General features: G+C 37.2%; 1 long non-coding RNA gene across 3 annotated transcripts in view; it reads right to left on the reverse strand.

Moving 5' to 3' along the window:
- Nucleotides 1-25: 25 nt before the first annotated feature.
- Nucleotides 26-25793, reverse strand: part of LOC121012791 (uncharacterized) — a 94534-nt gene continuing 68766 nt past the window's right edge. For 2 of the 3 annotated variants that reach the window (XR_005782311.1, XR_005782310.1), the window contains one exon: nt 4611-5721. This is a non-coding gene — a long non-coding RNA (uncharacterized LOC121012791). Of the gene's footprint in view, nt 555-1627; nt 1770-4610; nt 5722-25793 lie in introns of those variants that run through there. The other variant, XR_005782303.1, reaches the window with a different exon arrangement.

Below are 25793 nucleotides of genomic sequence, written 5' to 3' on the forward strand. Positions count from 1 at the left end.
TTTTTTTTTTTTTTTTTTTTTTTTTTTTTTTTTTTTTTTTGCTATTGAGTTGTATGAGTTCTTTATGTATTAGGGATATGAGCTCCTTATCACATACATGATTTACAAATATTTTCTCACATTCTGTGGGTTGCCTTTTCATTCCATTGATAGTTTTCCTTTACTGTGCAGAAGCTTTTTAGTTTGATGTAGTTGAAATTGTTAAACCTTGACAGTAACCACTGCAGCTATTGTTGGGAGCAGAAAATTTCAGGGGCATGAAGACTAGACCTCAACTTACAGTGTTAGCATTTCTGGTTACTGGGCCTCTTAAAGAAGGGCAACAGCACAATAAAGATAGGCTCTGGCTTTGTTATTTTTAACTGCAGCTCCCCAGGGTAACTAGGCAGTGGAGCCTATGTTCTAGAGGGGCCACCAGTAAAATTTACAACCTCTGTCAGCAGACGCAGGGTTCTTGTTGGCCGACATTCCAAGGAAGGCCCATCTGTTTGTTCAGGTTTTTCCTGAGGGAGCCAGAAGGGGATTGATTCCGTTTCATAATAAGTTGAAGTCACCTAATAAGAGAAAGCTTTGTGGTTGAGTCAAAATACTAAAAGAGATAATATGCTGACATTCATACAATTTTAAAATTCACAGCTTTCACCAATTTAATCATACACATGTCACATTGTTTCTGAACATTTCTCCTATTAGTGCAATAGTGAGGCCAGTTGTACTCCCACAGGTGTGAGTCCAAGGAGAATTCATACTCTCCACTGGACCCTCAGTTATTATCAGTGAATCCATGGGTATTATTAATAATAATGTTAATAATACAGCACCTGGGTGTCTCAGTTGGTTAAGTGCCAGACTTTGACTCAGTTCATGATCTCACAGTTTGTGGGTTTGAGCCCACATCAGGCTCTGTGTGGACAGCTCAGGGCCTGGAGCCTGCTTCGGGTTCTGTGTCTCCCTCTCTCTCTGCCCCTCCCCTGCTTGCCTCTGTCTCTCTCTCTCAAAAATAAATAATCATTAAAAAATTAAAAAAAATATTATTAATAATGTAAAGTAAATAGTAAAAATAATAAATTTGGATAACAATTACAAGTCTAGGTAAAATTCTGTACCAATAAGATATTGTTCTTACCATTTGGGTTGGAGAAAAAGAACTCATGAAGCTATTTTTAAAAGTTACCAAATAAAATACAGATAAGCTTTTAGCAACAATTCCTAAAATGTATAATATGATCAATAATTAGTATTGGGGAAAGAGAAAAAGGATCTCAAATGGGATCGGGGGGAACGAGGAAACATTAAGGAGGCAGAGTTTTAATTGATGGCTTCTTGTTTGGTTTCATCTTACCACAGTGAGAGAGAAAAGGTAAAGGGTACCAAGAGGAGAGCCAGGAGAAGCAAAAAAGAAGGAGCAGAAAATGGCATGTTTGAGAGTTAGTGTGTATAGAACAATTTGGCTAGAAATAGAGAACCAAATTATTTCTGGGTATAGGTAAAAGCTAACTCTAGTCTTAAGTTAGAGGGTTTGGAATGCTGTTGGAGGTAATATAACTTTTCCTCCAGTAGTGGGTTAGTGATAAACATTGGTAAAATGTTAACTTGCTTCCATTAAGATAATTGGCCTGGAATCTACCTTGGTTTCTGATGCTCTGAATAGAGAAGTACACAAATGTCCAGAAGAGAAATCTAGTAGCAAATAAAGACTCCATTTTTTAAAGTAGGTATTTCACATCCAAAAAAAGGAAATAATAGTGAAATTCACTCATGTTTCCAACCTGCAAAGACAAATCAAAAGATGACTCCATTCAGCACATTAAAAGGCTCATCTAGGCTTTCTGGGCTATTCCCTGTGGTCTGAGAGGTTGGTTAAGTGGCCTGACAGAGATGACAGATGCTTTGAGTTTTTAACAATTTTCAGAAAAGCAGTTAGAAATAGAAATTGGTATCACATGAATAAATCTTTAATAGTCAATAAAAAGGCCAAGGGAAGCTCAGCAGCACAAGAACGAAAGACAGGAAAAGACCAGATAAAAGTTGGGCAATTTTAACTAAAGCCACTCATTTCCTCACTTCTGAAACAGTTGAGTTGCTCATAGACTTCCGGGCTGATTAGTGTCATCTGGTGAAGGAAGCAGGATGGCAGGAAAGCAGAATGATCGTCTTCATAATAACTTAGGTCTGTATAGCACTTTATAAACTGTATACTTTCAAGTATGTGATGTGATTTAAAATGCTCAAGAATTGGTAGGGTCAACAGGATGGGTCTTATCCTCATCATAAAGATATAGAAGCTCTCCGTACCTATGTAAGCAACCATCCTTAGCTATTCCTGGAGTAAGTTGTTAAATCAGTCTTCCAACTTGTAGTTCAGTGGGCTTTTGACCACAAAATTGTTTCCTCTCCCTTAGAGGCACAAAGCAGTTAAAGGGATCCATATAAAGAAAACTTTCTCTTTTATTTTGTTTGTCCCTAAATGTCTTATAAACTTCATAACTGTTTCTAGAAATACTTTTCCTGCCTGAACCCACTAAGTTTAGGCCAGAATGTGGGAATCACTGTACCATTCTCAAAGAAAAAGAATTAATGCCCTAAAGCATACTTTGTATAATGAATTGACATCTCTCCTAGGCAAAGCATGGCACTAGTTAGTACCCATCCTTGGGACAATTGAGAAAACAGTTACTGAAATAGTTGCCTATGTTCTCAGGTTTGGATTAAGAACCCTGGTAGTACACTTATCTTTGAAAAAAGAAGCCCCTTGATGACAGGAAAGCAGTTATACACTTCCTTCCCCACTTATACACTACAGAGGCTTATATAATAAAAGGACTGATAACGATAACAGCTGTCATTTACTGAGAATTTACTAGATGCCAAGGACTATGATTAAGTGTTTTATAAATGTTACCTGATTTAATCTTCATAATAACTTTGGAAGGCAAGTGTTACCATTATTGCCATTTACAGATGACAACTTTGAGGCTCAGAAAAATCAGTGAACCTCGCCCAAAGTCACACATGGAATAAGGGGTAAAATCAAAATTTAAACTGAGGTCAGTTTCACTCCAAAACTGTTGCTTTACCCATTATACTAAGCTGCGTTGGATGACACACTATTGTTACAACAGGATGAATGCTTCTCTTCTACCTCATTCTCAGCTGTTTCAGAGAAAGAGCAGGCTCATAGGCAGGCTGACAAAAACACTGGTTGGGCATCAAATTGGCCCTAGACTTTTGGATCAAACTGAACGTAAGTATAAAATCATGAATTATATAGGAACATAACTTGAAGGAATTTCAACAGATCATAGATTCCTTCATTCATCTGAATAATATTCACTGGGAATCTACTGTGTGCTAGATAATGAGCCAGATGCTGGAAAAAGAAAAAAATTATTTTTTTCTCTCTTTCTTTCATCTTTCTATTTTAAATGTGATGAGCACTGGGTATTATATGTAAGTGATGAATCACTAACTTCTACTCCAGAAACTATTACTACACCATATGTTAACTAACTTGGATTTAAATAGAAAGATGAAAGAAAGAAAAAGAAAGAAAGAGAGAAAGAAAGAAAGAGATGAAGGGAGAGAGGAAGGAGGGAGGGAAGAAAGGAAGGAAGGAAAGAAGGAAGATTATTGCAATAGATTGAGAAAGAAAGGATGAGGAGCTGAGCTGAAGCAGCAGCACTAGAAGAAATGGGTTGAAGATACATAATAAAAAAAGCCAGTCAACAGAAGTGAACTTTACTATTAGAGGAAGCATCTTGGCAGGTGATAGGGAGAGAGGAAGAGTCAGGAGGATCACATCCAGGTTGTTGGGATGGGTGGGACGAGTGACTGGGCAAGGCAGTGAAAAGATGCATTCAGTCAGGAGTAGTTTGAGATAGTGGTATCTGTAGAACCCCAGTCAATGTTCTGCAGGCTTTAGATAACACGGAGAGACCCAGTTATGTAACTCATCAAATTGGAAAATTGTACCCCCAGCAAAAACAAAATCTGCCCATTGGTGGCATCCAGGTGGTCATTTTTCTCATCATGAAAAACACTGGCATTTTGAATTTATATTACTCTTTTTAAAAGATGGGAGCTGACTTGCTGCCAACCACAAATAAACTGTATAGGAATTATCTCTTTAACATATATATGTTTTTCATAGAGATTCTAGTCTTCAGCTCTAATTTTCTACTGGTCAACCATTTCTAATGCAAATAAAGGATCATATGAAACAATGGCCAACTTATATGTGAGAACCTGTTTACTCTTGGGGACCTGGGTGGCTCAGTTGATCAAGCCTTTCACTCTTGTTTTAGCCTCATGACATGATCTCACAGGTTTGAGTGGTCAAGCCCCGCAACAGCCTTCACCTGCTTGGCATTCTCTGTCTCCCTCTCTCCTGTCTCTGCCCTCCCACACTCACACTGTCTCTGTCTCTCTCAAAAACAAACAAACAAACAAAGAACCTGTTTACTCTTGTCACTTCATAAAAGTTAAGTGGAATCTGGTCAAAAAGATGGGGTTAACAGTAGCATACCTTGTTGTGAAGGAAAAAAGAGTCCTTAAATAGCACACATTAAGAAATGATCTTTGTATATAAAAACTTGACAAAAAAGTTGTTTTTAAATGTTTAATTGGTCATCAGGCCCTTAGGGTGCAGTGTTACAGTAAAAAATGAAGAACTAAAAAATACATTCATCTTTACTCACCGTAATTACTTTGAATTGCAAATAAAAGATTACCACAAGGATAATATGAGGGAGGAAATTCCTTCTATGTTAAAGATTAAAGAGTGAAGGTAGGGTAGAAATGAACTGATAAGTATCATGTGTGTCTGAGTAAGCAAGAAAGGTGAGCCACAGAGAATCCTTAAAGAACATTGTAATTATGATTAGGATAAAGGCCCATTCAACTAGGCAGTCACATCTGGCTTCTAGTGATAACAGTCTGCATAATGGAAATAATAAGTTAAGGTAGTGAGATTGTTGAAGTCTCTTGCGAATATTAGACTTATTTCCTCAGTGAGTCAGACTTAGAATGTCAGAGAGATCAATTTTTGTGAATACAATTAATAAGGTAATTAAAAATAGAGACAGCTCAAGAGGATATTGCCTGATAATTAATAACCAGCTGGAAAGGATGAGGATCCTGGGAAACAGTGAATTAAATAAAGATCAGCATAAAGAACTTCTATCAATAAGATATGGGCTATTCTTTAGGCAACCAAAGGTTAGTATTTGAAGGCCATCTGCTAACAAAACATAAACAGGGATTCTTGGAACTGTATGTCCTATAATCTTATGTCTTAGAGAGCCCAGAGGAAGGGTACTATAAATAGGTGGGAAAATAGAAAGGGGGATAACAACGTGCGTAGAAAAGAGCACCTCGTCTGGAGTGAGGGTCCTCTCTCACCTCTGCTAGAGATGAGCTGTAGAAACTGGAATGAAGCACTTCACTTCAGAGCCTCAATTTCTTCATGGTCAAATTGGATGGTTCAACTCTATGACCTTTACGGTTCCTTGCAACTCTAAAATGTGAACTATAAACACAGTTCCTTAACAACGACAACCAAAAAAAGCTAAAAAAATAAGTACTCGAGCCAGAAAAAAGAGTGGTAATTGTTGGCTGTTGGTGTTGAACAGGTACCAACAGGCAATGAAGGCCTGGATTGTAAAGAAAAAAATTAAAAAGAAAAATATAAAAGGAATCATCTCATTTTCTCCAGTCATGCATCTGAAAAACAAAAATGAAAAATGAAGTGTGGTACTGTGGTTTATTTCTCTTTGTGGCTCCTGATACTTGTAACCAGATCACTTACTGTAATAAGCTACAACTATTAACAAAATGTCCCTTGTTATAAGAAACAACATAAAGCATTGACCTCAGAGTTCAATCCCTTAGTGACAATGTACTCTGGGAGCCAAAGGTTAAAAATTATAGGAACTTGTCCCACTAGAAAGTGTCTTTGCTAACCCAACACTCTGTGATTGGGTGAACACTTCTTTGAAGATAGGCATCAGATTATCTTCTGCATGCATAGGCAAGCAAGGAAACAAACAGGTACCTGTCCAGACCTCAGTTTACCTCCCACTTCTCCAAAATGCTCCAAATCCTGAAAATCCATGGAAATTTCTAGAAGTTCTGTTGCTCAACATGGACTGAAGGGTCAGTGGAGGATCAGGGAAAGGCAGATGAACTATAAAAGTCAATTTTCCTCAGACCAGGAAGCAAGCCTATTGGGGGTGGGGGTGGGGGTGGGTGTCGAGCAGGGAGGGGATTAAAGCCCTGACACAAAATGCTATATGAGAAGAGTAGCAGAAGTAAACTGACGGTCTCTTTCTCCTTGTAAATCCATTGTTAGCAGTTGAAGGGAGTCAAGTCTGGAGCCTGACATCATCTATTTAGTAGCGGAGCTGGGGGAAGCTATACATTCTGCCAAATTTGGTAACTTTTGGTAGTTTGAGGCAACATGAGGGTTTTTAAAACTAGCATGTAAAGGTATCAGAGGCAGCAGCATGGAAACAAGTTACTGAGACAAACAAATAATGAAGTCAAACTGTAGAGATTACTTCAAAGTCCGTGCCTACTGCAAACCAAAAGCATGACTCCACCCCCTTGCTCTTCCTGGGCCAAAGGCTGTTGTGTATTTGGGTAGATAAGAAGATCTGAAATGTCTCAGTGCTGAACTCTACCCAAGGGTCTCTGATGGTATGTTTGCTCTTTCCCACAAGTACCCAGGCACCAGTAGAATTGGGTGAGAATGAATATCAAGGACAGTTTTCAAAGGGAAAAGGAGACACTTGGCAATAGGCAGCTGGTTAGGCATGTGTAAGCAGAGAATGGCTCTCTTTGGGGCTGAGGGGGGTGAAGGGCAAGCTGTGAGGTAGGAGGGAAAGCTTCTTGTTGGTATCTCTGAAAATGACCACAGAAGCTTTGGGTACCTTCCGGCAAGACTGCCTCGTCTCCCTTGACTCACTGCACAGCCAACCAGCCTTTGTACCACCCTCAGGGCCAACCAGGGACCTCCAAAAATGCCACTGAAGAATCATAATTCCCAGCCTTGAGGTCCCACTTGCATCCTTCTGTCCCAAGCAGGGCACTGGGGCACACTTTGAGAGGTGATATAAATTCTAAGAGTAGAATTAAATTAGTTAATACATATGGAAAGCACTTAGGAAATGGCCTAGCACAAAGTAAGTGCTATAGAGTTAGCCATCAATACCATCATTTCCCTGACAGGGAAACCAAACACAGAGAACCCAGACAGTCCAACTACTGAGTACAGGTTCATAACCCTCACTCTTACTCAACAAGGAAGCCAAGAAACCAAGTGTTGAGTGATATGTCAACCGTCCATCATGCAAGGGGAAGACTGATTTCAAATTTAGGGCTCTTGACTCCAGATCTGGTATCTTTCCACCTTACCCTGTGGCCCTGGGTTATCATAGCATGTGTGAGAGAACAAGCGACCAAAGTGAAGAGGTGTCTGCAACACAGCAATTGATCCTGTCTTTGAACAGAACCGTGAATGTCTGTCTCTATGAGATTATGGCCCTCTGGATCCAAGAGATGTAGGAGGAAGAATAGAGTCAATCAGTCCAGAAGCACTGTTTCTAAAAATTCACTGAGCTATTACCATTAAGTTATGTCTGACTGGTGTGTTCTGACACATTAGCAAAGAAGTACTAGTTTCCCACAGGGAGTTCTTTGCATTTAGCCGTATATACCAACTTGTGCTTGAAGTCAAAATAATTGCCCACTCTTGCTCTGGAAAGTTTCAAACACACAGTGACTTGCTACGTGTCCAGAAATTGATCACTTCATCATCAAACGAACTAGCCAGGGGAGCAATTGCTCCAACAGGAAGGTTAACAGGCGAGAAAATGAATAGTCTCATGGTTACAAATGTATTCTGCTGCCATGACTAAAAATTGCCGTGATTTTTTTAAAGTTCATATGCCTAGATATTTTACTGCTGAAAATGTCAAGCCACTGAGCTATTGTTATAATAACTGACCGCTCCACGATAGCATTTCATGACTGTTTTTTCTGTTGTCAAGTAGTCAGCATTATAGATTCTGAATAAATTTGAGCTACTGCTGATCTGCTTTCCAGCACACAGCATTATTGGCTCTGAAGGAAACATTAATGTTGCAGACTGTGAATGTATATTATGAATAATACCAGGGTACAAATATTACCAAACCTTTATATGTGCTCTTTGTTTCCTAATAAAACTCATGTAAGGTCCTCCAAGGGGCCTGTCTCAGCTAACCTCAGAATTCACTCAGCTTATTAAGTTAATACAGTAACTTGCCAAGTCAGGGCTTCTCTGATTATTGCTGCATGCAGTAGGATGTGATGGTTTTTAGAAGTGGCTTATTTAAAAGCTTTGCCCTTCCTCAGAAGAAGAGTTCATGTAATATGACTAAGTTATTATAATCATCATCCATATTCATTAAATAAAATTATTTTTCAAGTATATTACAGAATAAATATGCTAGACTTTAATTCTAAAACAGGACAACACCTTTCTAATGCGGGTATGCCTCACTTTAAATAAACCAATGGTTTTCTGATCAGTTGACTGCATGTGAAAGGCTTTCTTGACAATGTCCAAGCTGGGTGAGTCCCTTGTTGGGTATCTGTTCTCTTACTAGCATCTGTTACTCAGGGGCTTTGTTGACTCATATATAGTCCCTCCTCAGGTGCCAAGATAACTAGATAATCTTTTGAGACCACCCAGGTTTGGACAATTTTCATCCAACAATATCTAAAAAGAGATGTTATGAGTAACATTTCAGAAAATAAATGACCTTATTTGAGAAGAACCAAAGTAAAACTGGAGACAGAATTACTGGATAATGAAGTTAGATAAGTATCACTTACAGCATATGTAACCCAGGTGTGGCCTTATTTAATCTTTCCTCACAGAGAAATTAGTAAAGTCTTTGGCCCTGAGTGGCTTAGGTTGGAGTGTCAGCCCCTTTCTTGCATCATCCACCTTTGGGATTCCCAATGACACCCTCTATGGGGCTTTTAAGATTCTCTCTGCATTCTCTCAGCCTCTCCCTCTACTTACAGAAGGTTTTTTTTGTTTTGTTTTGTTTTTTGTTTTTTGTTTTTATAGCAAATGCTCTGGATTTCTTACTGCACTCTGCACTCTGGCTTTATCTCATACTGATAGTGTTGGTCTCCTATGGTGTGTTCTCTGCATCTAGTCCCAAATTTGCATATTTCCTCATTGTTAACCCGCCTCCTAGGTTAGGTCTCAGCTATATCTCACAATTCTTTTCAGCTGCACTGCAGAGCATCTCCTGGCTTCTGATGCGTTTGGGAAAAGAGATGGGCAGAGAAGATGTCACTCTGAGCTCCTAGCTATGCTTCAGCTGAGGCAGTTCGGCTTTGAGCTCTATTACTTGTAGTGTTCTGTTGAGATTTCATTCCAAACAAGATCTCCTTGCAAACAAACAAACAAATGGAGAAGTTTGAATACTCCATGATTGAAAGCCTCCCTTTCTTCACAAAGTCACCACAGGGTCAGGGAACTCACTGTTTCTATTCATTGTTCTGTTTATCTATTGATGTGTTATAAAACCATTGGAAACTTGGCAGCTTAAAAAGGAAACCATTTTATTGTACCTCCAGATGTTATGGGTCAGAAATTCAGGCTGGGCTTAGCTGGGTGTTTCTTTTGTTCCCTGTGGTATTGAAGGAGTTCACTTGGTGATATCCAACTCTCAGGTGGGTCCAGGGCAGGGGCAAGGGGTCCAAAACAGTTTCACTGTCATGTGGCTTGATGGGGATGGCAGAAAGGTGGGATTACCTGGATCTGTCAACACAAGTTCCCACACAAGGCCTCTCTAGCATGACAGTGTCAGGGAAACTAGAACTCTTGGATGGAAGCTTATGGTTCCCTAAAAGAGTGTTCTAAGTGATGGGAAGTAGAAATGGAGACTCTCAGGGCCTTGGCTCAGAAATTGGTACAGTGGTACATCTACTATTATTTTATTGGTTAAAGCAGTTACATGGATTCCCACATTCAAAGGAAAAAGATAGATCTCTCATAAGAAGATTAGTATATATATGAAGCCTTCTTTAATCTAAGATAGATACAGACCTCTACATGACCCAAATGGCCACAGCACCAGGGACTTTACTTTTCTCCTTTGTTTCTGTCTCAGTTCTCTTCATGGTCTTGTACTCTACACTGGCCAAGAGGATCATCCACCCGAATTGACCCATACTTGCCAGTCTGGGGGAATAATAGCCTCACAGTGTCCATTATATATTTCTGAACTGACTTCCAAGAACACTGACTATTCCTATCAGTCATTCCAGTATACAAGATGAAGAGGTTTTTCTTTGACTAGGTTTGCCCTATAAGATACAGGACATCTAGTTAAATTTGAATTTTAGATAAACAAAAAACTTTTTTTTAAGTATAAGTATTTCCCAAATATTGCATGGGATATAGTCATACTAAAATATTGTTTGTTTAGTCTCATAGCCTTAATTATTTTGCTGACATGGCTAAAGCAATAACACATATATATATATATATATATATATATATATATATATACACACACACACACACATATGTATATATATATATCAAAGTGCAATAATGGAGACAAAAATCACAGAATTCTTTTAATTCTTTGACTTTTCTTTCCCATTGCAAGAGGTTTATAATTCACTGAGTGGATGAGGGTGAGAGGAATATAGTTCTATCTGAGGTCAATCAAAGTTTACACCCACCACTTAGCCAAACTATATGTGAATGTCTTTTATTAAACAAAAATTTCTGTTTAGCAGTTGCTTCAATCATTCCCTTTCTAAGCTGAAGAAAATCTCTACATTTAAATATAGCTATATGAAATGCCCAGAGTCAGTCAAAAATATTTATTGTGTACAATGTGTTAACATAATTAACATGTGGTTCTTGCCTGGTAAGAGTTCAGAATCCAGGGGAGATACATATATCTGAATAGATAATCACATGCCAATGTGATTGATTTTCTAACAAAACGAAAGCAGAGTTCAGTGGGTGTGACTAATAGGACTCAGGGAGTTTGGGATCTTAAAGGAGGTAACAGTTGATCTGATCTTGAAAGACAAGTAAGAAATTCCCAGGCAGAGAAGGAGAGCAAAGAGATTCCCAGCAGGGATTTAAAAAAAAAAAGTAATGAAGTCATGAAGGAGCTGCTATACTTGTGAAGCAGAGAAGGTTCCGGTCTAGTTGAAACTAGAAAGGAAGGACCAGAGCCCCACTCACTAGGTCTCACTCACACTACTACTACATAGGGAAGATTAGGGATGGCCTCAGTCCACGTCAAAACTCAGTAACAGCAAGACAAAGGGTAATAAGAGCAAGTGATCACAGGGCCCAACAAATAATCAAAGGTAAAAGGAAAGATGCCTAACTTCTGTAAGGATAAAAGTAAATTGCTGCTATAGCTCTAGAAACTTTTATTCCCATCTTGCTGCAGCAAAAGCCAATTTTCTATGTGAGGCTGGTTTGGAGGGTTGCATAAAATAATTGACTACCATTCAGTTTTGGAGATGATGAGCAGAAACATTCCCCAGGTAGGGATTACCCTGCCACACTGTATGAGGAAAAAAAAAAGAGCAAAAGCTTTTAATGATTTCATTACGCATCCTGTGTGAGCAAGATTTCAATCTGGCTAGAAAGCAAAGATTCTGTGCCTGCTAAAGCCATGTATACTTGAGTATTGCATAGTCATAATATATGATTAGCGACAGCCTAGTGGTGCAACATCGGTAGGAGAACATGGTGAAGAGCCAATGTCCAAGTCTAACAAAACGACAGAAAGTGTCAATTATTTGATGTGTCTTTCATAACTGATCTTAATAAACGTAACTATGAAAACTTGAAAGACACAATGAGAGACCACTACACATCTACTAGAATGACTCAAATTAAATATATATGTATATATATATATATATATATATATATATATATATATCAAAGTGCAATAATGGAGAAAAAAATCACAGAATTCTTTTAATTCTTTGGCTTTTCTTTCCCATTGCAAGAGGCTTATAATCTCATATAATCTCACTGAGTGGATGAGGGTGAGAGCAATTTAGTTCTATCTGAGATCAATCAAAGCTTACAACCACCACTTAGTCAAACTATATCTGAATGGCTTTTACCATATATGACAATATCAAATGCTGATGAGGGAACAAAGAGGCTAGAACACTTCTATTTTGCTGGTGAGAATTCTACTTTGGAAACAAGTTTGACAGTTTCTGGTAGATGTAAACTTACATGTAGGTTACCCTTAGAGACATGAAAAGCTATGTTCACACAAAGACCTGCATATGAATATTTACAACAACTTAATTCATAAATACTAAAAGCCAAAAACAAAACCAAATTTTCACCAACTAGTCCATAGATAAATTATGTTAGAGCCACATGGTAATAAAAAAGAAAAAACTACAGATACATGCACCAACATGGACGAATCTCAAGAGCATTATGCTAAGAGAAAAAGGTTTGACTCAAGAGACTACATACTGAATGATTTAATTAGTATGTTATTATAAAAAAGGAAAAAAATTACAGAAACAGAAATTGGATTGGTTATTGGTAGCTGGACAGGGGAAAGAGTTTACTAAAAAGGCTTATAAAAAATTATCCCAGATCTTGACTTTGGTTGTAGTTACATGACTATATAGATTTGTCAAAATTCATTAAACTGTACACCTAAAACACATGAATTTTATTGTGTGTAAATTATATGTCAATAAAGAGCAAAATAAACTTGTATCTTTAAAAAAGGAAAAAAAAAATAACCAAACAAGATATGAGGGAGCATTGTCCTGAATTTTCATTTGAGTATTGGTTTGACTATTTCCAGCTCTGAAGCTTTTTGACCCTTATTTAAACTTTTATTGACCATAATTATATCCTAAAGATCATATTCAATGGCATACTTGAAAGTCTATCAGTCATTTGTACCAAGTTTGAGAGAATTTATTTCTATTGACTATGGCATCCACTGTATGTAATAAACAAACATTTCTCCTATGCAGCTACACAGGCCCTAGTTGTGTGCCATCTTTGAAGAGATTAAGGAAATAGTCACTTAAATCATTTTCTGTATTTTATGGTTTAGATGAGGAACTGCAGTTGATTCTATATCTTATATACATTAAAACGCAAAAAAGAGACCTCTTGAGAATATTAACACAGTGGTAGCCAAATAAGTTGTGTATTTTGAGCACTTCATTTTATGAAGTAGTTCTGAATACCACAGAGGGAAACATGGAAAGGTTTCTTTTACTACTTTTTCTCTGCAACAGTGCTTTTGCTTTCTTAGTTAGACAAGTCTCCAAACACAAAGCCAAGACTAATTCACCAGGGCAGCCAGTGTTTCCCTTTGAAAACAGGTTTCTTATCTTTCTTGTTTTGATAGTCCTGGTGTTCTGATGTAAAACTCCTGAGGTGTTCCATCAATAGACTAGGCAGTGGTTATTTTATGAATAGCTAATCTAAGTTAATAAATTGCTCATCAAGGGGCAGAAAAAAATCAGTGGGTCTTGAGAAACACAACAAAGGAGTAACCCTTAGACGAATTTTCTACAGTGACATCTGAGGCATGTCTGGAGACATCTGGCACTAAGTTTACAAACAAGTACTCATCAAGTGAGAGGTAAGGAGAAAATCTTAAAATCCATGTAGCATTGAAATTTTAAAGCACAATCTTATTTAGGCAAGTTTTCCATTAAACTGTGTGCTGTGAATGTATGTGTGAACTGCTGGTTATAATATTAGTTGATATCAATGTCTTTCACCCAGTGTTTCTGGCAGCAGTGCTTTTATGAAATATGCTGTGCCAACAAAGCAGTAACTAATGTGCAGTAGAGCAGGGAGGAGGCTCACAGCCAACAGGAGCATGGGGGCTGGGCAGGCATGAAGTACAACTTTACCAAAGAGCAGAACATTTTGATGTTTCCCAACACTGATTTGTTCTCCCAACCATTTCAATATGCTACTGGAAGCCACAGCCAAAAAGTTTCAAGTGACTTTATTAGAATATTTCAGTCTTATTAAACTGCCTTCCTTTTGGGTGCCTTGTTGTTTTGATCCCAGGTACTGAATCAATTAACAAATTAGTAGGACTTTCTATAAATAGAGGATTCCTCTATTCTGCATTTAATTTTTCACACACACACACACACACACACACACACACACACTTAACTTACGGTCCCAAGAACTTTGCATGTTATACAAATCTTCTCCCTGACTGAAATTGTTTAAAGTGGCTAATACCCGGACTCTTTATTCAAGTATTTGGCATTAAAACTATTATTAGTTTAAATTTCAATTTTAGAAGTCCTAAAAGTTGACTTATAGATTAAAGTTTCTTTTCATTCAACCCATAGCCAGTGGTTTCCGGTAGTCTGTGTATTTGTCAGGCATAGTCTGGATTTGTCCTTAGACACTGGAAAATGATGCTAATATTCTTAAATTACAGAATTTATAATAATAGCTAATCTTTACTATGTATCAGGCCCTGTCACTTTACTTGTATTAATTTATTTGGACTTCACAGCAATCCAAAGAAGTAGGTATAATTACTTTAACAATGAGAAATGAAGTCAAACATCCTTCTTGTATTTATAACCCTGTCTCTGCAATCTAGTTGAGCAATTATGCTTATCTTGTGTTAGACAATGAGAAACAAAGACTGCCTAATAGCAATTTGAAACAAAGATGAATTTATGGGATTTCCTGGCAAGGAAGATCTGCATTACTCAGGTCAAGCAGTTCTCTAACCAAGCAACAACTGAAAGGACCTGATTTAGAGTCAAAGGAGGAGAAAGGCAATATTCTAAGTCCAAGCTGCTAAATTGTGGATTATTTCCCTCACTTTGCAAATAGTCATCTGCTGGTTTTACATCACTGATACAGAGAAGCCAGGTTTCTAAACAAGTCTAGGATGAGTTATGAAAGATTCCAGTGGGCATAGGGTCATCCAGCAAACATGCTAGATGCACATGTTTAAACTGTGGCTAGATTTCTATTTCACATCCAAAAGATACCAGGTGACAACACCACATCTTTATATTGTGGTAGGAATAGCGTCTACCTGGAGTGAAATGGAAGCGAATCAGGTGCTTCTACATTTCTCTATTCTCTGATGACACAGGCACACTCACTACAGAAAGGACCATATGTAATCAGCTCCAGCAATTTCTAATTTGCTTACAAGCTTCATATTTGGAAACTATTCTACAAACAGTGCTCCCAAGATTTATACAAAGTGCATAATAAACAGAGAAGGAATGTTTTTCTTGTGTCTCCTAGGATTTTAAGAACTTGGAATCCTGGCATGGCCATAGCACAACTCAAGGAACAGGGAAAAAAGAACAGAAACAAAACAAAACAAAAGCAAGATAGCTATTTTGGACTACCTGAGCCTAGTCTACCTTTGGCCCTTTTGTCGCTAGCAAAGGACACCTTTCTAATTCCCACTATTTTAGGTTATTTTTCTTCTAAGTTAACAGCAGTACATAGAGTGTAAAAATATGCTGGCAGCTGGTGTAACTCCTGTAAAATGTCATCCCAAGAACAATGTTTCACATCAAACATGTAGGAGATGAGATAAGCACAGGCATTAATCCAGTACTCTCCCTCACCACCAGCAGAATGCCACAGCGGTAGCAAATCCATGAAACACAAGCACAAGTCTGTGGAGAAAAACCTCACTCAGGGTAGAAATAAGAAAATGTCTATTAGGTAGTTTCCTTCCTTAAGCCCCAATTTTTTCCTTTAGATTGTTCTTTTGTATAAGCAGTTGTTCCCTGAATCTCCCTTTCAAAAACTAATATTCCTGGAAAGAATAAGCACCTAGCCATATTAACTCCCTGGCCTAAACTTTCTGACTAATAGTGACCCTTTGTCAAATGTCACATTTCATAACGTACCAACTGAAAAATAAAGCAGCCTAAATATGTAAAAACCATAATAATAACAACAAAACAACTAACTTTCAGCTTGTGCATTATAAAGAGTTTATAAGATTGAAAGTCATGGTTCACATTGAAATATTGTCTCGCCCTAGAACTCATATGATTTTAGAACTGACACTGGAGGACATAAAAATAATTCAAAATAACACAATACCCAATTACCAAAAAATCCAATACAGAGAAGCAATAGAAAAGTATCAGTTGGTGCCTAAGAGAGTGGTCAGCAAGCCAGTATGGAATGTGAAGTTGGGTCAACTGTCTAGGGTTCCTGTCTCTGAAAACTAGTTAGTCCAGAATGCAAAATGAGGCACAGATAGCCAAGACACATTTTCATTCAAACCCACATTATTGCAATAGTTTGGATATAGCCAGCACAGCTGATCAGACATCATCAGGAGAGATTTGATTCAACTGGAAGACAAGGGGTCAGAACTTTACCGAAATATCTCTGTTCAGTTTTTTTCACAGCATTCTTGGTTTATCCATTCTATATATTTTCAGCTGCTTGATTAGCATATATTCACTATTCCAGTTGTCTTGCAGGAAACAAAAATTGTAAAGCCCTAGCCTCTGCACCCTGAGAATTTATCCTCTAGATACAGAAGAATGCTTCAATAGAAAAAAATTTGCAAAAGATTATAAGGGTATATGACAATGACCATAAAGTACTATCTTAAAAACAAATGCACAATAGCTGATTTACCTAAAAAAAGTAATCAAGTTAGGACAAATTCAATAAGAAAATATCTCCTGAATAGAGACAGTTTCTCTCACATTTTATTTTTTAAAAATTTTTTTCTCATCTTTTTTTAAAATATAAATTCAAGTTAGTTAACATATAGTGTAGTATTGGTTTCAGGAATAGAATTTAGTGATTTATCTCTTACAAATAACACCCAGTGCTCATCCCAAAAAGTGCCCTCCTTAATGCTCATCACCCATTTAATCCATCCCTCCACCTACCTCCCCTCCAACAATCCTCAGTTTGTTCTCTGTATTTAAGAGTCTATTATGGTTTGCCTCCTACTCTGTTTTTATCTTATTTTTCTTTTCCTTCCCCTATGTTCATTTGTTTTGTATCTTAAATTCCACTTATGAGTGAAATATGATATTTGTCTTTCTCTAACTGACTTATTTTGCTTAGCATAATACACTTTAGTTCCATCTACATTGCTGAAAATGGCAAGATTTCATTCTTTTTAGTCACCACGTAATTTTCCATTGTGTGTGTGTGTGTGTGTGTGTGTGTAAACATATATATATGTGTATATATATATGGATAATCAAATGTGTGTATATACACACACACATACACATACACGTGTGTGTGTGTGTGTGTGTGTGTGTGTGTGTGTATACACATTGTCTTATCCATTAATCAGTAAATGGACATTTGAGCTCTTTCCATAATTTGGCTATTCTAGATAGCACTGCTATAAACATTGAGGTGCATGTTTCCCTTCGAATCAGCATTTTTGTATCCTTTGGATAAATACCCAGTAGTGCAATTGCTGGGTCATAGGAGAGTTCTATTTCTAACTTTTTGAGCAATCTCCATACTGTTTTCCAGAGTGGCTGTACCAGTTTCCATTCGCACCAACAGTGCAAAAGTGTTCTCCTTTCTTCGCAGCCTCACCAATATCTGTTGTCTCTTGAGTTGTTAATTTTAGCCATTCTGACAAGTGTGAGGTGTTATTTCATTGTGGTTTTGATTTGTATTTCCCTGATGATGAGTGATGTTGAGCATCTTTTCATACGTCTGTTAGCCATCTGGATGTCTTCTTTGAAAAAGTGTCTATTCACATCTTCTGCCCATTTCTTAACTGGATAATTTGGTTTTGGGGGGTACTGAGTTTGATAAATTCTTTATAGATTTTGGATACTAACCCTTTATCTGATATGTCATTTGCAAATATCTTCTCTCATTCCATCGGTTGCCTTTTAGTTTTGTTGGTTATTTCTTTCACTGTGCAGAAGCTTTTTTTATCTTGATGAAGTCCCAATAGTTAATGTTTGCTTTTGTTTTCCTTGCCTCAGGAGACATTTCTAGTAAGAAGTTGCTCTAGCCACCAGTCAAAGAGGTTTCTGTCTGTGTTCTCCTCTAGGATTTTAATGGTTTCTTGTCTCACATTAGGTATTTCATCCATTTTGAGTTTATTTTTGTGTATGGAATAAGAAAGTGGTCCAGTTCCATTTCCATTGGTTTGGAAACCAGTTTTCCCAATACCATTTGCCGGAAGAGACTTTTTCCCATTGGATATTCTTTCCTGCTTTGTCGAAGATTAGTTGGCCATACATCTTGGGTCCATTTCTGGGTTCTCTACTCTGTTCCATTGATCTATGTCCTGATACATTTTAAAAGGGATTTTAAAGACATGGATTTTCAGGGAGAAGAGTGGAAGGTACCAGCATAGGCAGAGATACTGTATTGCTACAAGTAGAAAATTTTGTTATGGAGAAATAAAAAAGGATCTAACCAAACCAGAAAATGTAGCAAGCCTTGTAGAAGAATGCTGTAATGTGGAATCTGCAATTCAATTAGAGCTTTGTATGTTGGGTAGTTTTATTCTTAAAACAACATGGTTTCTCTTAAAAAGGAAATATTATTCTAAAATTTTGTGTAAGTCTTTAGATATTTTATAGCATTTATTTTCCCTCTAATTAAAAAAGTAACAACTCTTCTTGGTAGAAAATGTGAAAAATACAAAGGACAAAGAAGAGTTTTAAAATCTTCCATAATGCCACTACTTAGACTTCACTGTTAATGCTTACAGCCTTTTAATCATTTTATTCTCTGTGTGTGTGGTTTATATGAGATGCTTTATTGTATACAAAATAGATATCTTACTTCACATATAGTTTTATATATCTTTTCCATTTTTCTTTTTTTGAGGGTGGGGAAGGGCAGAGGGAGAGAGAATATCATGACCTGAGACGAAATCAGGAGTTGGATGTTCGAGTGAACCACCTAGGCATCCTGTATCTTTCCCACTTTTAATATTTTATAATTAACATCTGCTTGGGGCGCCTGGGTGGCTCAGTCATTTGAGCATCCGACTTCAGCTCAGGTCATGATCTCCCGGTTTGTGAGTTCAGGCCCCACATCAGGCTCTGTGCTGACAGCTCAGAGCCTGGAGCCTGCTTCTGATTCTGTGTTCTCCTCTCTCTCTCTGCCCCTCCCCCACTCGTGATCTTTCTCTCTCTGCCTCTCAAAAATAAAGAAAACTAATTAAAAAAATTTTTTAATTAACATCTGCGTTATGTGACTTTTTTCTGAGACTTTTTATATTGCTCTGATTTCATTAATACTTTTTCCCCAATTTCCATTATTTTTTACAAATAGGAGAAACTGTAAATAAAAGCTCGTTATGTTGTCTGAAAGGAATAATCCTTAGCTGAATGAATCACTTAGCTTGATATTAGCATATTTTGGTTCTCTAGATTAAAATATTCAGAGATGACTACATTAGTAAAGATTTGATACACCCTGATTCTGTGAGATGATAAGGGACTAACCCCTGACTATTAGTTCCAAATTTCTTCTGGGCTTTTAGAGTGTGTTCCTGTTTTACTTTGGGAACTAGAAGTCTTATCTTCAAATTAATGATATACTTTTCTTTGCCATTGTCAGTGTCATTATCAAATCATACTTACGAAATAATTGGGTAACAACACCAAGGGCCCATTGGTTCAAAATTTTGTATTGTAATACTACTCTTCCATCACTGCCAAAGTCCAGCATGGCCCTCTTCCAAAATCAGTTGATCCTACTCAGGCACCAAAGCAGTAGTTCATTTTTACTACATCTTCATGGTGGGCATACCATTCAAAAGAGAGATATAAAAAGCACTATTATGTTAAATGTGGCTATTCAAGATGACAAATATTTTTCTTCCTGAAAACAAAATTATCTATCTGTCTATATCTATCTGCCTGTCTATCTATCACCTCCATTATTCATTTGAGTCTATTATTGGAGATTTCTATCCATAGTTTACTTGCTTCAGTATTCAACATAGTAACTGACATCAGGAAGTATCTTTTCACTTAACAGTGAATGTTCCACAAATAGAGAAAGATAACATTGGAGAATGTTTCCTTATTAACTGATGAAGCTTTCTTCTGGGGATGCTCACATGTCCAGCAGCTTTGGCCAGTGCCATAAGCAGATAAATATTTTATGCCTTGCTCTCCCTCTATTTCTGAAAACTTAAGGAAAAGTTATGGAATTGAAACATTTCGACATAGGCATGAAAATGAGTCCAGGCAAGAAGGTATCTATGCTAGTTGCTACATAGAAGTGTTTACCTTCCTCTATCATGTAGAGTAAGGTGACCCTTGCAAAGCCTCGTGGCTAGAAATGTTCAATGCAAAACTGGCAATTTTGACTGATGACTTAGTTTTGCTTTTAATGACAAGTGTGTGGAACATATTACTTAGGTTTGGCCACTTACAAAAATATTGGAAGACAAAATATTTTCAGCACTCAACAAAAATGCTTGCATATTATTCTATTAGACTCTGCAAAGGGAAATTTTCAGAGACTGGCAATTTCTTTTTGTTCATAGCAATATATGTTCCTTCTCTACGGATAGGGAAAAACAAATCAGATTTTTCTCAACTTCCTGGGAAATACAGTGAGAACTGGTTCAGCTATACTTATGTCAGTTGAACAAAAAGAGTCACTTAAAAACTTAATGCAATAGAGTTCACAGAATTTCAGGAGAAAACTAAAATAATCCCTGAGGTGAGCTCTATTGAGGAAGCATACTGCTAAATATTTAAAATGGGAACAAGAGATTAGTTTTCTTCTCCATGCTCTCTTTCTTGTGTTTCTTCAAACTACCAAGTGAGTGAATATATAAAGGAGCTGTATATACAGATGAAAAACATGCATGCATGCGCGCGCGCACACACACACACACACACACACACACACACAACAGTAGGAAAGCTTTAACTCAAGTCAATCCATGCATATAGAGCAAGAAAATTGCCCCAATTTTTTTTAAAGTTGTAATCACTTGAACATTTTGTAGAATAATAAATTATAAAGCCTGAGTCACCATGAGTTGATTCAGTAAAATGAATACTTTAATAGAATAAAACTTACAATAAAAATAGTAATTATGTGTAAGTATATGATAATGAGGCTTAAGCTTAAGAACTACACATATTCTAAATACTATTTAGCACAGCAATATTAAATGTTTCTGGGTTCTCTGTAAGGAGAAGAAGAAACTGTATGGAAGTCTTTAAGAGTAATGGATCGACAATACAAGGTAACATAGAGAACGTGGTCTGCCCACTTTCAGGAAATGGGACTCCAGGGTATAAATGATGCAGCACTAAGAACCACAGATTCTTCTTCACCCCACAATCATCTTTCCTCAGGGCTGCCCTGTTGCCTACATACTGGGGAGCACCATTAATATTATGTTCCATGTAAATGGTAACCACTGGAACTGTGCTACAGAAAATGATGTCTCCTACCCAAAGAAGAGTATCAGGAGGAGTTGGCTATTTTAATACCCTCTCCCCACGTACACTTCAATCTTTCATTCAAACATATATTCAGCAACCATTTGTGGAGAATTGTTATTAGTTGATATTCTTTTAGTTAAGATGTAAGAAAACCCAATTCAAAGTAGCTTAATTAAAAAAAAAAAAGGAATTTATTGTTTCATGCAACTGAATAGTCCAAGGGTATACTAGCATTAAGCAAATAGCTGGTATCATCAGAATCCTGCGTGATTTTCTCCACTCCTTGGCCCCACTTCCTCTGTGTTGACTGTTCTTTGACAGTATTTTGTACATTGTTTAGAGCTGTACAAACTACTAGAAGACAAAATTTTCACTTAATAATCACTTTCTCCTTCCTTTATGAATTCTAAACTCAACATAATTATCTTGTGAGACATTAGCCTATCAGTCAATAGATGAATACACAACTTGAGGAATAAAAGTGACCACACCCATAAAAGAAACAGGCAATTCAGTCTGAATCAGGATTGCTGGGGTGGAGCTTGAGCACCTGCATTTTTAATAGCTCTCTGTGTAATATGTATGCATAAGATCACTGGTCTGCAAATTCAACACATAGCACTAAGAACTAGTTTTCCTACATTTGTGAAATGTCTAAAGGAATTCAATAGTTACTGTCATATCAAAATGTATCTAAGTTATACTACTGCCAAACTTTTTTATTTGTGGCAGTCCTAAGAGTGGATGTTTCACATTTTCTAAAACACATAGGATCCATAGAAGCATCTCAGCTGTTATTAAATTTAATTCTCTGTGTTTACTCCCACCTTCAGATAACTTTTATTCACATATAATTTTAGGGAAAAATCTGGGTAAAACTTGAAACCCCAGTATGAATTGTCAGAAGTGTGTTGGCATAGTATTTTTGAGATATTAACATGTATTCCTTTTTTCTCCAAGCATTTCCTCCAATTCTTCCTCCCTTCATTCAAAGAATATGACTGAGAGGCAGGATAAAACAAAGCAAAAACAGAGAAGTCTAAGAGTCTTGCTGGCTATAGTTTTCAAGTACTTAAGAATTTAAGTGAACTGGGCCACCTGGGGTGCTCACTCAGTTGAGTGTCCAACTCTTGATTTTGGCTCAGGTCTTGATCTCATGGTTCATGAATTGGAGTCCCACCTCAGGCTCTGCACTGATAGCACAGAGCCTACTTGGGATTCTCTCTCTCCCCCTTTCTCTGCCCCTCCCTCGCTTGTGCATGCATGTGCACTCTCTCTCTCTCCCTCTCTCTCTCTCTCTCTCTCTCTGTCTCTTTCAAAATAAATAAATAAACTTTAAAAATAAAAAAAAGAACTTAAATGGATAATATCTGGAGTAGAGACAAAATACTCAGAAAAAATAAGAAAGAAAAATTCCATACCTACCACCTCCACCTACCACCTCTACCACACAAATACAGACAAGAGAGAGACAATAGGAGACATTTTGGAAAGTCCTATAAGGAAGACCCGATGGGTCCTTGGAGAGAAGGCATAACTGTAATGAGTTTAAGATGAGAATACAGAAACCCAGAGTCTCTAGTGCTTCCTTATCCCAAGGCTTGGCACAAAAACAGCAAAAATTTTCCTGTGCCCCACTCACTCATCTCCACCAACACTAGCACAGAAGTAAGAGAAAGAGATGGAGAAGCTAAGAGAGCCACATGGACACACATAGAATTTTATACTGTCTTGACTCAGCTGACTAAAACTCTTGGTCATTTGACATGTGCTAAATCTGTCTTCTGGAGAAAAAAATGAACTTGGCAAAGATGGACTGTCATTTAAAGAGTGCAGGACCACAAAACTTGAGCCATTCCATTCCCAAAAGATAATCTGTATATATTACCCAGGGAAGAAAAAAAAAGGATTATTAGACAAAGATTATTATTAGACAAAGCCTTTACATCTATTCATAAGAATTTTTATATGCTTGTGTATTAGGTAGCCACTGCTGCAATAACAAATTATCCCCAGACTTAATGGCTTAAAATTATAGAAATTATTTATTATCTTGCATGGTTTCTGTAGGTCAAGAATATCAGAGTGTCTTGGTTATGTCATTTTGGCTCAACTATGTTTGAAAGATCCCACTTCAAGATGGTTCACTCACATGACTAGCAAGTGCACCTTTGCTGTTAACAATTGGCCTCAATTCCTCTTCTCCACAGAGTTGCTTGAGGGTTCTCATAACATGGTGGCTGGCTTCCCTCAGGAGAGAGGTTGAAGAGAAGGCAAAGCAGAAGCCACAATGTCTTTTATGACCAAGCTTCAGAAACTGTACATTGTAACTCCCTCAAGATCCTATTGGTTACACAGGTCAAGCCTACTGATTATGGGAGGAGATCACATAGGATCAAGAATACCAGAGGGTATGGCTCATTAGACACCACCTTGAAGGTTGACTATCACAGCTTGCTGCTTTGTAATATTTCCACTACATAATAAAGGATGTTTGACCCAAATGAAAAAAAAAACATTCTAATAAATGTCATCCCTGTCAATCATCTCAGATATAAAAGAGAAAAGGAGCTCACCTCACTGTGAAAAGGAAGCAGTGTATAGGTTGTGTTTTTTGAACTTAACTCTGAATGAACTTTTTTGTCCATTTCCCAAAGGCTATCATACCCATATCATGTGGATATAGAAATCTTCATCTTTGTTGCTTAGACCAAAAAAAAAATAAAACATGAAACCTCGTCAGTAAAGCACTGAGAAACCAGTATGGATATATCTGATTTTAATTTTATTTTCAGTGGAAAATAAAAGAGGCATTGCTATAAAAATTCTTCTGATTGGGGCACCTAGGTGGCTCAGTTGATTGAGCAACTGACTCTTGGTCTCCACTCAGGTCATGATCATGGGGTTGTGGGATCAAGCACCACATTGGGCTCTGCACTGAGCATGGAGCCTGCTTGAGATTTTCTCTCTCTCTCTGCCCCTCTTCCCCATTCACTCTTCTCTCTCTCTCTCAAAAAAAAACAAAAACAAAAACAAACAAAAGTACACACACAAAAAATTAAAAAAAACCACCAAGAAAGAAAGAAGCAAAAAACCCCTAAAATCCTAACCTTCCACTCACAGCTTTATGAAAATAGTCAACTAACTTAGGACCCGGCAAGGAGAATGGAGTTTTTCCTGATCTCTGTCCAGAGAATTACCAGCAGCAACTGGTGTTTACCAATAACTAAAAGAGAATTTTTCTACTCCCGCATCTGTGCCCTGGTATTGCATAAGGCCCCCAAGCCTGCATATAACCATGGAAAGGTAGGTAAAACACAAACAGCACAATGAAAGCTTAATTTTATCTACATAAAACAAAACAATTTGGTAACTTAATCCATTTGGCCACTACATTTAGTCAACTCAATTTTTTTAAAAAAGTCTTCAAAGAAGGTTTTAAACAAAATTATGTAGTAGACTCTTCTATTAAAAATAGCAACAATTGGGGTTCCTGGGTGGCTCAGTCTGTTAGGCATCTGAGTGGCTCAGGTCATGATCTCACGGTCTGTGGGTTTGAGCCCTGTGTTAGGCTCTGTGCTGACAGCTCTGAGCCTGGAGCCTGCTTTGGATTCTGTGTCTCCCTCCCTCTCTCTGCCCCTCCCCTGCTGGTGTTCTCTCTCTCTCTCTGAATAAAAATGTTGAAACATTTTTTTTTTTAAAAAAGAATAGGAACAATAATAAAATAAATCACTTGCATGTTAAGCACTATACTAGGCACATTTTTTTCATCTCATTTGTCTCCCCCAAAGAACTGAAAATTGTGCATTATTTCTAATTTTTACATGTGAAATCTCAGAGTTGGAAAGGTTAAATAACTTACCCAATAATATTTAGTAAAGCCAGCATTGAAATTCCTGACTCCAAAACCTATGTTCACTCCACTAAGCACATTATCTCCAATAAAGTGGTCTCCTTTTTGAACACAAGGCAAATTTAAAATATTTTGAGCAAAATATTTACAACAGAAATATCATATGCATAACATAGAAGTAGAAAAAAAAAGTCAACTTTGTCCAAGCCATACAAATGGAATAAGCTAAAAAATTTTGCTTCATGTATTCAAGAATAGTATTTTACTTATCCTTGTAATATAGTCATATACCCACAGTGTCCTAGTCCTTTGGAAAATGAGATAGTTCAAATAAATAAATAAATAATTTAAAACTGTATACATTTATTATTTTAGTACATAGACTTTGGAGTCAATATTAATCTATTCGTGATTATATGATTACTATTTTATTGCTTCATTCTGTGCA

The sequence above is a fragment of the Herpailurus yagouaroundi genome, unplaced genomic scaffold (genome assembly GCF_014898765.1).
Source record: "Herpailurus yagouaroundi ecotype Mexico unplaced genomic scaffold, PumYag 29, whole genome shotgun sequence".
In the NCBI taxonomy this organism is placed as follows: Eukaryota; Metazoa; Chordata; class Mammalia; order Carnivora; family Felidae; genus Herpailurus; species Herpailurus yagouaroundi.